The sequence below is a fragment of the Bos javanicus genome, chromosome 14 (genome assembly GCF_032452875.1).
Source record: "Bos javanicus breed banteng chromosome 14, ARS-OSU_banteng_1.0, whole genome shotgun sequence".
NCBI lineage: Eukaryota > Metazoa > Chordata > Mammalia > Artiodactyla > Bovidae > Bos > Bos javanicus.
Genome location: NC_083881.1, coordinates 32501140 through 32513895, shown reverse-complemented (window position 1 = coordinate 32513895; position 12756 = coordinate 32501140).

Genomic DNA, 12756 nt, shown 5'->3' with positions numbered 1-12756 from the left:
TTTTGTTGGCAAAGTAATATCTCTGCTTTTTAATACCCTAAGTTTGTCATGGCTTTTCTTCCAAGGAGCAAGCATCTTTTAATTTCATGGCTGCAGTTACCATCTGCAGTGATTCTGGAGCACAAGAAAATAAAGTCTGTCATTGTTTCCACTGTTTCCCCATCTATTTGCCATGAAGTGATGGGACCGGATACAATGATCTTAGTTTTTTGAATGTTGAGTTTTAAGCCAGCTTTTTCACTCTCCTCTTTCACTTTCATCAGGAGGCTCCTTAGTTCCTCTTTGCTTTCTGCCATATGGGTTGTGTCCTCGACATATCTGAAGTTATTGATATTTCTCCCATCAACCTTTATTTCAGCTTGTGCTTCATCCAGCCTGGTATTTCACATGATGTACTAAGCAGGGTGACAATACACAGCTTTGACGTTCTCCTTTCCTGATTTGGAACCAGTCTGTTGTTCCGTGTCCGGTTCTAACTTTTGCTTCTTGACCCACATACAGATTTCTCAGGAGGCATGTAAGGTGGACTGGTATTCCCATCGCTTGAAGAATATTCCACAGTTTATTGTGATCCACACAGTCAAAGGCTTTAGTGTACTCAATGAAGCAGAAGTAGGTCTTTTTCTGTAATTCTCTTCCTTTTTCTATGATCCAGCGGATGTTGGCAACTTGATCTCTGGTTCCTCTGCCTTTTCTACATCCAGCTTGAACATCTAGAAGTTCTTGGTTCACATACTGCTCTTGCCCTAGAGTATTCTTGACCTAGAGTTCAATATTTGTTTTTTTTTCTTTTGATGTAAAATTTACATACAGTCAAACGCACAAGTGTTGCTGAGTTCTAAAATATGCAAATATTTGTATAATCCAAAGCCCTTTATGACAACATCACTATCATCCCAGAAAGATGCTATATGTCCTTTCCTCATCACACATCCTTTTTTTTTTTCTTTTTAATAGGCCAGGCCAAGCCAGGCCGCCGCCTCCCCAGTCCCCCGCCACCGCCGCCGCCCCCGGCAGCCGCCGCCGCTGTCTCACATCCTAAAACCATTTCAGGAAGACCATTGTTCAATTTTTTTCCCTCATTGATTGATTTATTATTTTAGAACCTCATAAAAATAAAATAGCATAGTATACACATTTTTTGGTCTGGATCATAGGTTAGTATATGTGTAGTTTTACAACATTCCCACCAACAATACATGTTTTCCAGTTGTGCACATACTTACCTAATTTGCTGACAATATAATTTTATTCCTTCTGGTGTATGTTGTGGTATGTCCACGTAGTTGTAATTTGACAACTAACGCTGTTGAACATTTTTATGTGCGTATCTCACATGTGTGTTAATGTGTCTGTTCAATTCTTTGCTCAATTTTGTTGAGCTGCTTTTTTATCATTGGATAGTAGGAGTTTTTAATATACCCAGCATCCCGGTCCTTTGTCAGGTATGCGTTTTGCAATATATATTTTTGTCAGATCTGTGGTAGTCCTGTTCAGTTTATTAATGCTGCCTTTTGTTAATTAGTTTTTGATTCTGACAAGTCTAACTTATCACTTTTTTCTATTATGGTTATTGCTTCCAATTTTAGAACTTTGCTTCCACACAAATCACAATGATACTACCTTGTATTTCGCTTCAAAAGCTTTATGATTTTTGCTGCAGTATTGTTCAGTTTCAAAATATTTTCTATTTTCTCTGGTGATTTCTTTGCTAAAGACAGTAGAGGAGTTTTCTGTTTTTTCAGTGATTTTTCCCAGATGTTGTATTGTTCTTGATTTCTAGTTTAATTGTTATACTCAGAAAACATATCTTGTATGCTTTTATTTTTTTAATTTATTAAGACATGTTGCAGATTCTGGTGTATGATCTATCACAGTGAACATATCACATGCTCTTGAAAGGAATGTGTATTCTGTAGATGTTGAGAATAATGTTTTAAAAATAACATTTATGTCAAGGTGGTGGTAGCTTGTTCATATCTATCTATGTCTTCACTGATTTTCTTTATATAGTTCTATCAACTGCTGAGAAATAGTGTTAAAAATTCTTCAATTACGATTGTAGAATCATTTTATTGCTCCTTTTGATTCCATCACTATTATTTTATGAAATTTGAAGCTGTTATGAGGGAAAAACATTTATAAATATTGTCCTTCCAAGGAACTGATCCTTCTAGTCTTATGAAAAGGCTCTCTTTCTTTTCAGCGCACTTAATTCCTTCCTGAAGTTTGAATTTTGATGCGGTATCATTTTTCAGCCTGAAGAATTCCCATTAACGTTTCTCCAAGGGCATATCTGTTGACAATGAATTCTCTTTTCCTTATCTAAAGTTGTCTTTATTTAGCCTTTGTCATTTTTGCTCAATATAGAAATTTGCGTTGTCAATTTTTTTTTTCTATTCCATCAGAACTCTAACTACATTGTTCCATGGCCTTGTTCACCTATTAGAATGTGTTACTTTTGTCTAGATGTTTTCAAGATTTTCCTCTTCATTTTCAGGACTCAGTAATTTTACTGTGATGAACCAAAGTTTGGTTTTATTTTACTTTTTCACATTTGGAGTTCCCTTATTATTTTCAAGCAGCCTAGTGAAGTATAATAGGCATACCCTTATCAGCATGTATTTATTATAATAAGTGTACACTTTACATATACACTTTAATATATATATACTCAAGAAAACACCACATAATCAAAATAATGAGCATATTTCTTACCCTAGAAAGTTTTCTTCTCTTTGTAATTTTCCATTTTTCATCTCATTCACAAATTCTTTGATCTCCTTTCCAACACTATATGTTACCTTGCATTTCCTAGAATTTCATGCAAATGAATTTCTGCAATGTATCCACCTTTTTGTCTAGCTGCTTTCAGTCAAGGTAATTATTTTGAAATTCATGTTACTGTATATGTTACTAGCCTAATCTTTTACAGTGATGATGGTATTCTATTTTATGGATGTACTGTATTATGTTTACATATTCACCTACTGATGAACATTTAGATTGTTTCTTCTTTGGGACCCTTACAAACGAAGGTGTAACATTCATGTTCAGGATCGGTGGGGGGCGAACATATGTATACCTGTGACTGATTCATGTTGATATAATGGCAAAAAACATCACAATATTGTAATTATTCTTCTCATTGTTCTTGGGTAAATACCTAGGTGTGGAAAGGCTGGGTCATTTGTATGAGCCAGAAGCAGAAGTCACAGCCATTTTTCACATTTTCTTCTCTCAGTCTATTCTCCTAGGACTCAGTTAACATGCCTATTAGACATTTCATTCATGTCTCACAGATCCCTAAGGTGCCCATCCTTTTTCTCCTCTCTTTTCCTCCCACTTCTTCATATTAGACAAATTCTACTGCTGTATCTTCAAGATTACTTATCTTTTCTTCTGCTATATTATTTGCCTAAATCTATTCAGTAAGTTTAAACTTCAAACATTTCATTTTAAATTCTAAAATTTTCATTGAATTTTATCTTTTCATTCATTATGAGTACACTTTTCTTTACTTATTCAGCACAGTTATAAAATTCATTTAAAAATCCTGTATACTATTACTAACATCTGGGTCATTTATGGGTTGAATCTCTATTTGTTTTTGAGACTGGGTCATATTTTCCTGTTCTTCTTTGCTGATGAGTTTTATATTGTATCATATTATGAACTCTATGATTTTGAAAATCTAAGTTCTGTCTTATTCCTTCAAATAGTGTCAAATTTTGATTTTAGGTAGTTACTTGGTTGATCTCATATTGGACTCTGTGCTTCATGGATTGAGTTTCACATGTATGCATAAAAATCAACCAGGTATCTTCTGCAAAGCGTGAATATAACATTTGGAGATCGCACTCTCTTGCTCTCACCATTTAGGGATTTCCCCCTCACTCTCCAATGTCTCTGATAGTTCTGGACCCTGTCCTTTCTTTCTTCTGGCCAGAAAGACTACATGTTTCCTTGCTTGGTAATAGTCACTCAGGGTGGCATCAGCCTCAGGCTGCTGTTAACCTTTCAGTTCAGTTCAGTCGCTCTGTCATGTCCGACTCTTTGCGACCCCATGAATCGCAGCACAACAGAGATCCCTGTCCATCACCAACTCCCAGAGTTTATTCATACTCACGTCCATCGAGTCGGTGATACCATCCAGCCATCTCATCCACTGTCATCCCCTTCTCTTCCTGCCCCCAATCCCTCCCAGCATCAGGGTCTTTTCCAATGAGTCAACTCCTCACATAAGGTGGTCAAAGTATTGGAGTTTCAGCTTTAGCATCAGTCCTTCCAATGAACACCCAGGACTGATCTCCTTTAAATGGACTGGTTGGATCTCCTTGCAGTCCAAGGGACTCTCAAGAGTCTTCTCCAACACCACAGTTCAAAAGCATCAATTCGGTGCTCAGCTTTCTTCACAGTCCAACTCTCACATCCATACATGACCACTGGAAAAACCATAGCCTTGACTAGAAGGACTTTTGTTGCCAAAGTAGTGTCTCTGCTTTTGAATATACTATCTAGGTTGGTCATAACTTTCCTTCCAAGGAGTAAGCATCTTTTAATTCCATGGCTGCAATCACCATCTGCAGTGATTTTGGAGCCTAGAAAAATAAAGTCTGACACTGTTTCCACTGTTTCTCCATCTATTTCCCATGAAGTGATGGAACCAGATGCCATGATCTTCATTTTCTGAATGTTGAGCTTTAAGCCAACTTTTTCACTCTCCTCTTTCACTTTCATCAAGAGGCTTTTGAGTTCCTCTTCACTTTCTGCCATAAGGGTGGTGTCATCTGCATATCTGAGGTTATTGATATTTCTTCCGGCAATCTTGATTCCAGCTTGTGCATCCTCCAGCCCAGCATTTCTCATGATGTACTCTGCATATAAGTTAAACAAACAGGGTGACAATATACAGCCTTGACGTACTCCTTTTCCTATTTGGAACCAGTCTGTTGTCCCATGTCCAGTTCTGACTGTTGCTTCCTGACTTGCATATAGGTTTCTCAAGAGGCAGGTCAGGTGGTCTGGTATTCCCATCTATTTCAGAATTTTCCACAGTTTATTGTGATCCACACAGTCAAAGCCTTTGGCAGAGTCAATAAAGCAGAAATAGATGTTTTTCTGGAACTCTCTTGCTTTTTCCATGATCCAGCGGGTGTTGGCAATTTGATCTCTGGTTCCTCTGCCTTTTCTAAAACCAGCTTGAACATGTGGAAGTTCATGGTTCATGTATTGCTGAAGCCTGGCTTGGAGAATTTTGAGCATTACTTTACTAGCGTGTGAGATGAGTGCAATTGTGCGGTAGTTTGAGCATTCTTTGGCATTGCCTTTCTTTGGGATTGGAATGCAAACTGACCTTTTCCAGTCCTGTGTGGCCACTGCTGAATTTGCCAAATTTGCTGGCATATTGAATGCAGCACTTTCACAACATCATCTTTTAGGATTTGAAATAGCTCAACTGGGATTCCATCACCTCCACTAGCTTTGTTCGTAGTGATGCTTCCTAAGGCCCACTTGATTTCACATTCCAGGATGTCTAGCTCTAGGTCAGTGATCACACCATCGTGATTATCTGGGTCATGAAGATCTTTTTTGTACAGTTCTTCTATGTATTCTTGCCACCTCATCTTAATATTTTCTGCTTCTGTTAGGTCCATATCATTGCTGTCCTTTATTGAGCCCATCTTTGCACAAAATGTTCCCTTGATATCTCTAATTTCTTGAAGAGATCTCTAGTCTTTCCCATTCTGTTGTTTTCCTCTATCTCTTAGCATTGATCGCTGAAGAAGGCTTTCTTATCTCTTCTTGCTATTCTTTGGAACTCTGCATTCAGATGCTTATATCTTTCCTTTTCTCCTTTGCTTTTTGCTTCTCTTCTTTTCACCGCTATTTGGTAAGCCTCCTCAGACAGACATTTTGCTTTTTTTGCATTTCTTTTTCTTGGGGATGGTCTTGATCCCTGTCTCCTGTACAATGTCATGAACCTCCATCCATAGTTCATCAGGCACTCTATCAGATCTAGTCCCTTAAATCTATTTCTCACTTCCACTGTATAATCATAAGCGATTTGATTTAGGTCATACCTGAATGGTCTAGTGGTTTTCCCCACTTTCTTCAATTTAAGTCTGAATTTGGCAATAAGGAGTTCATGATCTGAGCCACCGTCAGCTCCTTGTCTTGTTTTTGCTGAGTGTATAGAGCTTCTCCATCTTTGGCCGCAAAGAATATAATCAATCTGATTTTGGTGTTGACCATCTGGTGACGTCCATGTGTAGTCTTTTCTTGTGTTGTTGGAAGAGGGTGTTTGCTATGACCAGTGCATTCTCTTGGCAAAACTCTATTAGTCTTTGCCCTGCTTCATTCTGTACTCCAAGGCCAAATTTACCTGTTACTCCAGGTGTTTCTTGACTTCCTACTTTTGCATTCCAGTCCCCTATAATGAAAAGGACATCTTTTTGGGGTGTTAGTCCTAATTGGTCTTATAGGTCTTCATAGAACCATTCAACTTCAGCTTCTTCAGTGTTACTGTTTGGGGCATAGGTTTGGATTACCGTGATATTGAATGGTTTGCCTTGGAAATGAACAGAGATCATTCTGTCATTTTTGAGATTGCATCCAAGTACTGCATTTCAGACTCTTTTGTTGACCATAAGGGCTACTCCATATCTCCTAAGGGATTCCTGCCCACAGTAGTAGATATAATGGTCATCTGAGTTAAGTTCACCCATTCCAGTCCGTTTTAGTTCACTGATTCCTAGAATGTCGACGTTCACTCTTGCCATCTCCTGTTTGACCACTTCCAATTTGCCTTGATTCATGGACCTAACATTCCAGGTTCCTATGCAATATTGCTCTTTACAGCATCGGACCTTGCTTCTATCACCAGTCACATCCACAGCTGGGTATTGTTTTTGCTTTGGCTCCATCCATCCCTTCATTCTTTCTGGAGTTAGTTCTCCAGTAGCATATTGGGCACTTACTGACCTGGGGAGTTCCCCTTTCAGTATCCTATCATTTTGCCTTTTCATAGTGTTCATGGGTTAAATGCCATTTTAAAAGAGGGAACAGGGGAGTCTTCTTCCAAATGTCACTCTCCTCTAGAATCTACTTTTCTTCTTGAGGTGTCTTGAGGTAGTTGTTTGTCGTATCTCATCCAGGGTTTATGGTTCTAATTTACCGGAAGTTCAGTCAATTAGGAAATTACTTGGACACCACACAGGAAGTGGTACCCTCAGTAATTGACTTTTGAAGTGTTCTGCTACTCTCTGAATTCTGTTTCCTCTGAAGATTTTCTCCTACCTATTTGTTTGGGCCCCTTTCATGGTAAAACATTTCCTGAATGTCTGGTGATCCTTGGTTGTGCATCCTTGGTTGATGCAATATCAGGCAGATTAAAAGATCCACTCTGCTGGCTGGAGCTTACTCAGTGGCAGATTTTTCTTTCTTTTTTTAGCTTTTCTAAATGTTTTGTTTTTTTTTTAATAATTATTGAAAATTTTACAAAAATGTTAAATGATTGAGGTTCTTTTCATTTTTTCCCCCTCAAAGGTTCTGAACATAAATGGATCTTTTCTTAAGGGCAACCTTGTTGATATTTCCTCATTATTTTGGTGCAGCTCCCTCAGATGTGCAGGTCTTCTCTTTGGAGTTGCTCTGTTATAGACAGATAACCTCTGAAATCAATTTCATTCTGAAAATATATTAGTTAAGATGGTTGTCAATCATACAGATAAAAATAATTAATGAAATTCCTTTTTCAGGTATGTTGCATACACTTTACTTATACTCTCTTTGGTTTTTCTCAATGAACACTTCCCTATTGACTAAATTAGATATTTCTGTTCAAATAGTAAAACCCAAAACAAGCAGAAACTCCTCAAAATCTTAAATTTTTTAAATTGCTGGATGGTGTGATATCCCTATTACCTTTATTTTCATTGGAATTTTATTTTATCCTCTGTAAGAGAGGCTTCTTTCTCACATGAATTCTATGTTATGAGTATACCGAACTCCTTGCATGCATGCATGCTAGGTTGCTTCTGTTGTGTTGGACTCTTTGCAACCCCATGGACTGTAGCTCACCAGGCTCCTCTGTCCAGGGGATTCTCCAGGCAAGAATAGTGGAGAGGGTTGCCACGCCTTCCTCCAGGGGATCTTCCTGACCCAGGGATAGAACACATGTCTCTTATGTCTCCCACATTGGCAGATGGGTTCTTTACCACTAACGCCACCTGGGAAGCCCCTACCAAACTCCTTACCTTCTGTCAAACAGAGCTTAAAGACTTTTTCAGTTTTGTGACTTTCCACAGAATATACTTTCTTCCTAAAACTCCCTCTTTCTTTCTACATTTAGCTACAGAGCTTCTACTTTCCTTCATTATTCAGCATAGTGATTTCTTCTGTGAGTGCCTCTGACTTTTCCAGACAGACTTGTTCTGACTCATTCATTCTATATTTAACTGAAACAGTGCACTTAACTCTATTGATAGACTTACTTTTTCTCTTGTAATAACTTTGTTCATATGTCTTTCTTACTGGTCTGTGAATTCCATAAAGGCAAGGACTCACATTACTTTTTGAAACCAATCTTACCAACTGACAGCATCTCCATTAATGACCAGAGATCCACACCAATCACATTCCATATTCTCTTTGTAGTAAGAGTCACATTACCCCAGTTCAGTTCAGTTCACTTCAGTTCAGCCACTCAGTCATGTCAGACTCTTTGCAACCCTATGGACTGCAACACGCCAAGCTTCCCTGTTATCACCAGCTCCTGGAGTTTGCTCAAACTCGTGTCCACCAAGTCAGTGATGCCATCCAACCATCTCATCCTCTATTATCCCCTTTTCCTCCTGCCTTCAATCTTTCCTAGCATCAGGGTCTTTACCAATGAGTCAGTACTTCACATCAGGTGGCCAAAGTACTGGAGTTTCAGCTTCAGTATCAGTCCTTCCAATGAATATTCAAGACTGATTTCCTTTAGGATAGACTGGTTGGATCTCCTTGTACTCTAAGGGACTCTCAAGAGTCTTCTCCAACACCACAGTTCAAAAGCATCAGTTCTTTAGCGCTCAGCTTTCCTGATAGCTCAGGTTGTAAAGAATTTGCCGGTAATGCAGGAGACCCCAGTTCAATTCCTGGGTCAGGAAGATCTGCTGTAGAAGGGACAGGTTACCCACACCAGTATTCTTGGGCTTCACTTGTGGCTCAGCTGGTAAAGAACTCACCTGCAATGCAGGAGACCTGGGTTCGATCCTAGGGTTGGGAAGATTCCCTAGAGAGGGGAACGGCTAACCACTCCAGTATTCTGGCCTAGAGAATTCAGTCCATGGTGTCCCAAAGAATTTGATGCAGCTGGACAACTTTCACTTTCAGGTTACCCAAGGGAGACCTTATACTTTCATTATGGAATTATTATTTAGCTAAAAAATGAATATATATACATATGTGTACATTGTATATGTATATATGTGTCATAAACATTTTATTAGCTGAAGCTATTTTATATTCAAGTATTTAAAATTCCAAGTTATGATAATTTAGAGTCTCATTCAATAAGCTTGAATGCTTGCGTTATAGGTAGTACAGAGTCTGTTACCCTTTTATCCACTATGATTTCTGTTGTGGAATTTAATATGAGAAAGAAGATTGTTTTTGTAATGAATTCACAAATGTGTTTCCATTTTGAAATACTGGGTATTCATGTGTGCAGGTGTCAGCTGGATAAACATATATAATAGCCTTTAAAGTAGTAGATTTTACACAATGATTGACATGGAATTAGTACTTATAAAATAATCTGTGGAGGCTTGTTTCAATTATAAGGGACAAACTACAGACCTGGTATATAGAAGGAGCCCTGAGTAATACTTTTTCCAGATCTTCATGGTACTAAACTGTTTGAAGGAGAATCAACAGCTGTTGTGTGAATCTATTGAAGCATTAGGAAAAATTTATTCTCCAAGTAAATTTAGCTTAAAACTCTGTAGACGCTTTTGAGGATTTCAAACAGATGCAATCCTTCATATCTACAAGGAACTAGACATGAAATCCTAAAAATAAATAAAAGTGAAATTATAATGGAGTCTATCTATACTTTAAGCAAATCTAGTGTGATTTTTATTACACTCAAATGAAATGTGTCTCTGAAAATAAGTGTGCCACCAATTTCCTGAGAATTCTTTTAAATTTCCTCACCCCAAGGTGAAGAAAACGAAAATTTAAAATCATGAGAATGTTTCCTTTACCAGATGGAATCTAGAGACTTGAAGAAATAAGAAGAAAGGATGAAATGTGACCAAAGCAACTATAACATGTTAACATTTTGCTTTGCTGGACAAATGCACCTATGGTGAGTACATGGGCCACCAGAAGGCAGGACAGGGGGTTGTGGTGTTGAATGGAGGTGGGTCCTTAACTGAAACTCCCTTTGATGTGCACCACCTTCCCTCGTGGCTCAGATGGTAAAGAGTGTGCCTGCAATGCAGGAGACCTGGGTTCAATTCCTGGGTTGGGAATATCTCCTGGAGGAGGAAATGGCAACCCACTCCAGAATTCTTGCCTGAAGAATTCCATGGACAGAGGAGCCTTGTAGGCCCATGGGGGTCACAAAGAGTTGGACACGACTAAGCAACTAACATTTTACTTGGTGTGCACTGGCTTTGCACCCAGTCTGGTGTAGGGAAGACAGCTTTCCTCCCTGGGGTCTCTCAGCTAGGTAAATGCTTATGGTTAGACCTGAAAACACATGCAAAATTTTGGCCTGGAGCCAGGCTCCCCAAATGCCAATATAAATGACTGTTATTTTCCTTAAACTGAAGCATTGTCTTCAAGGAATAAATTAGTCTGACCTTAAGAACTGACTCATTTGAAAAGACCTTGATGCTGGGAAAGATGGAGGGCAGATGGAGAAGGGGACGACAGAAGATGAGATGGTTAGATGGCATCACCGATTCAATGGACATGGGTTTAAGTAGACTCCAGGAGTTGGTGATGGACAGGGAGGCCTGGTGTGGTGCGGTTCATGGGATAGCAAAGAGTCAGACATGACTGAGTGACTGAACTAAACTGAACTGAACATCTATGAAAAAAAGTTAAGATGGAGATAAATAATTCAATAAGCTATACAGATCAGTTCATAGTCTTAGAGTTAATATTGTGCTAGGTGGATCATTACCATGTTTGCAGATAACATTTAGGTTTAAATTTTAATTCAAATTTGCTTATTTAAATATTAAAATAATAGTGCATGTGTGCATGCTAAGTAGCTTCTATTGTGTCCAACTCTTTGCAATCCGATGGACCATAGCCTGCCAAGCTCCTCTGTCAATTGGATTCTCTAGGCAAGAATATTGGAGTGGGCTGTCAAGTCCTCCTCCAAGGTATCTTACCCACCCAGGGATCCAACCCACTTTACCACTAGTGCCACCTGGGAAGCTCAAAATAGCCATACAAAAAATAGTCAATCGATCTTTGACAATGGTGCAAGGATAATTCAATAGAAAAAATGATAGTTTTTCAACAATTGGTGTGGGTACAATTGTACATTCATATTTGTTTGTTTGTTTGTTTTCCTTGCTTGTGCAGGCACACAGTCATGTGCATCTATTTGCAAACTCATGAACTGCAGTCTGCCAGGCTCCCCTGTCCATGGGATTCTACAGGCAAGAATTCTGGAATGGGTTGCCATTCCCTTCTTCAGGGGATCTTCCCAACCCAGGGCTCAAACTCTTATCTCTTGCATCTCCTTCATTGAGAGGCAGTTCTTTACTAGCTGAGCCACCAGCACCCCCCCCCCTTTTTTTTTCTTATCTAGGATTAACTTAGCTTAAAAACAAAAAAAAGTTATCAATTCACTCTTCTCAACTTAACTGGACAGTCTATCTGTGGTATAACTGCCAGTAAAATATAAATGTTTGTAAAACAAACATTTTTACAATTTGATGGCCCCTAGCTTTTTTTTTTCTTTCTTCACAGAAAGGAAAGAAATAATATGAAAACAGCTCAATGTATACACTGACAAATAAAAATATATGAGGAAAGAGGATCACAAGGTTTGATTTAACTGGAGAAACAGAGGAGATTGGTCTATGTTAAAAAAAATGCCAATCCTGAAAAGTTGAGTGTGAAGATTTTAGAGCAATATTATTATTATTTTATAGCAATAAAATATATTATTCATTTGTATGTGAATTACATTTTGAAATGACAATATTTTGGATTTATTTTATTAAATAAAAATGTTTTTAAAATTTAAAAATAATGACATGAAGATCTGTATCAGTCATCATGTAACAGACATAAGGATACATGAAAGAATGAAATGATAGTAAAAAAAAATCATAGAATGCTGAAAGGCTTTGAAAAATATAGGAGATAAAAGAATTTAAAATGGAAAATGATTGAAACTAGTCAAATACCACAATGATGTTGGTGCTTAACTGATTAAATTCCACTTCCCAGGTATTAAAAATATTTTCCTTTTAACAAATTGGCCTATGAAGGTTACCACTGAGATGAGCATCTTTTAAAACTAAACAAAGTAGGGATGTCAAATGCTTCCATGTGCTGCTCCCCCAATAACTGCAAAGGCCATTCAGAGGGAAAAGTTGGGATAGTTAGGAGACGATCAATTAACATTTGAAAAGTATAAAACCAATTCCTAAGATGAATGCTTTATATTACATTGGTGGGTCAAATCTTACCAATTTAAAAGAACTTCAGTTCAGTTCAGTTCAGTCACTCAGTCATGCC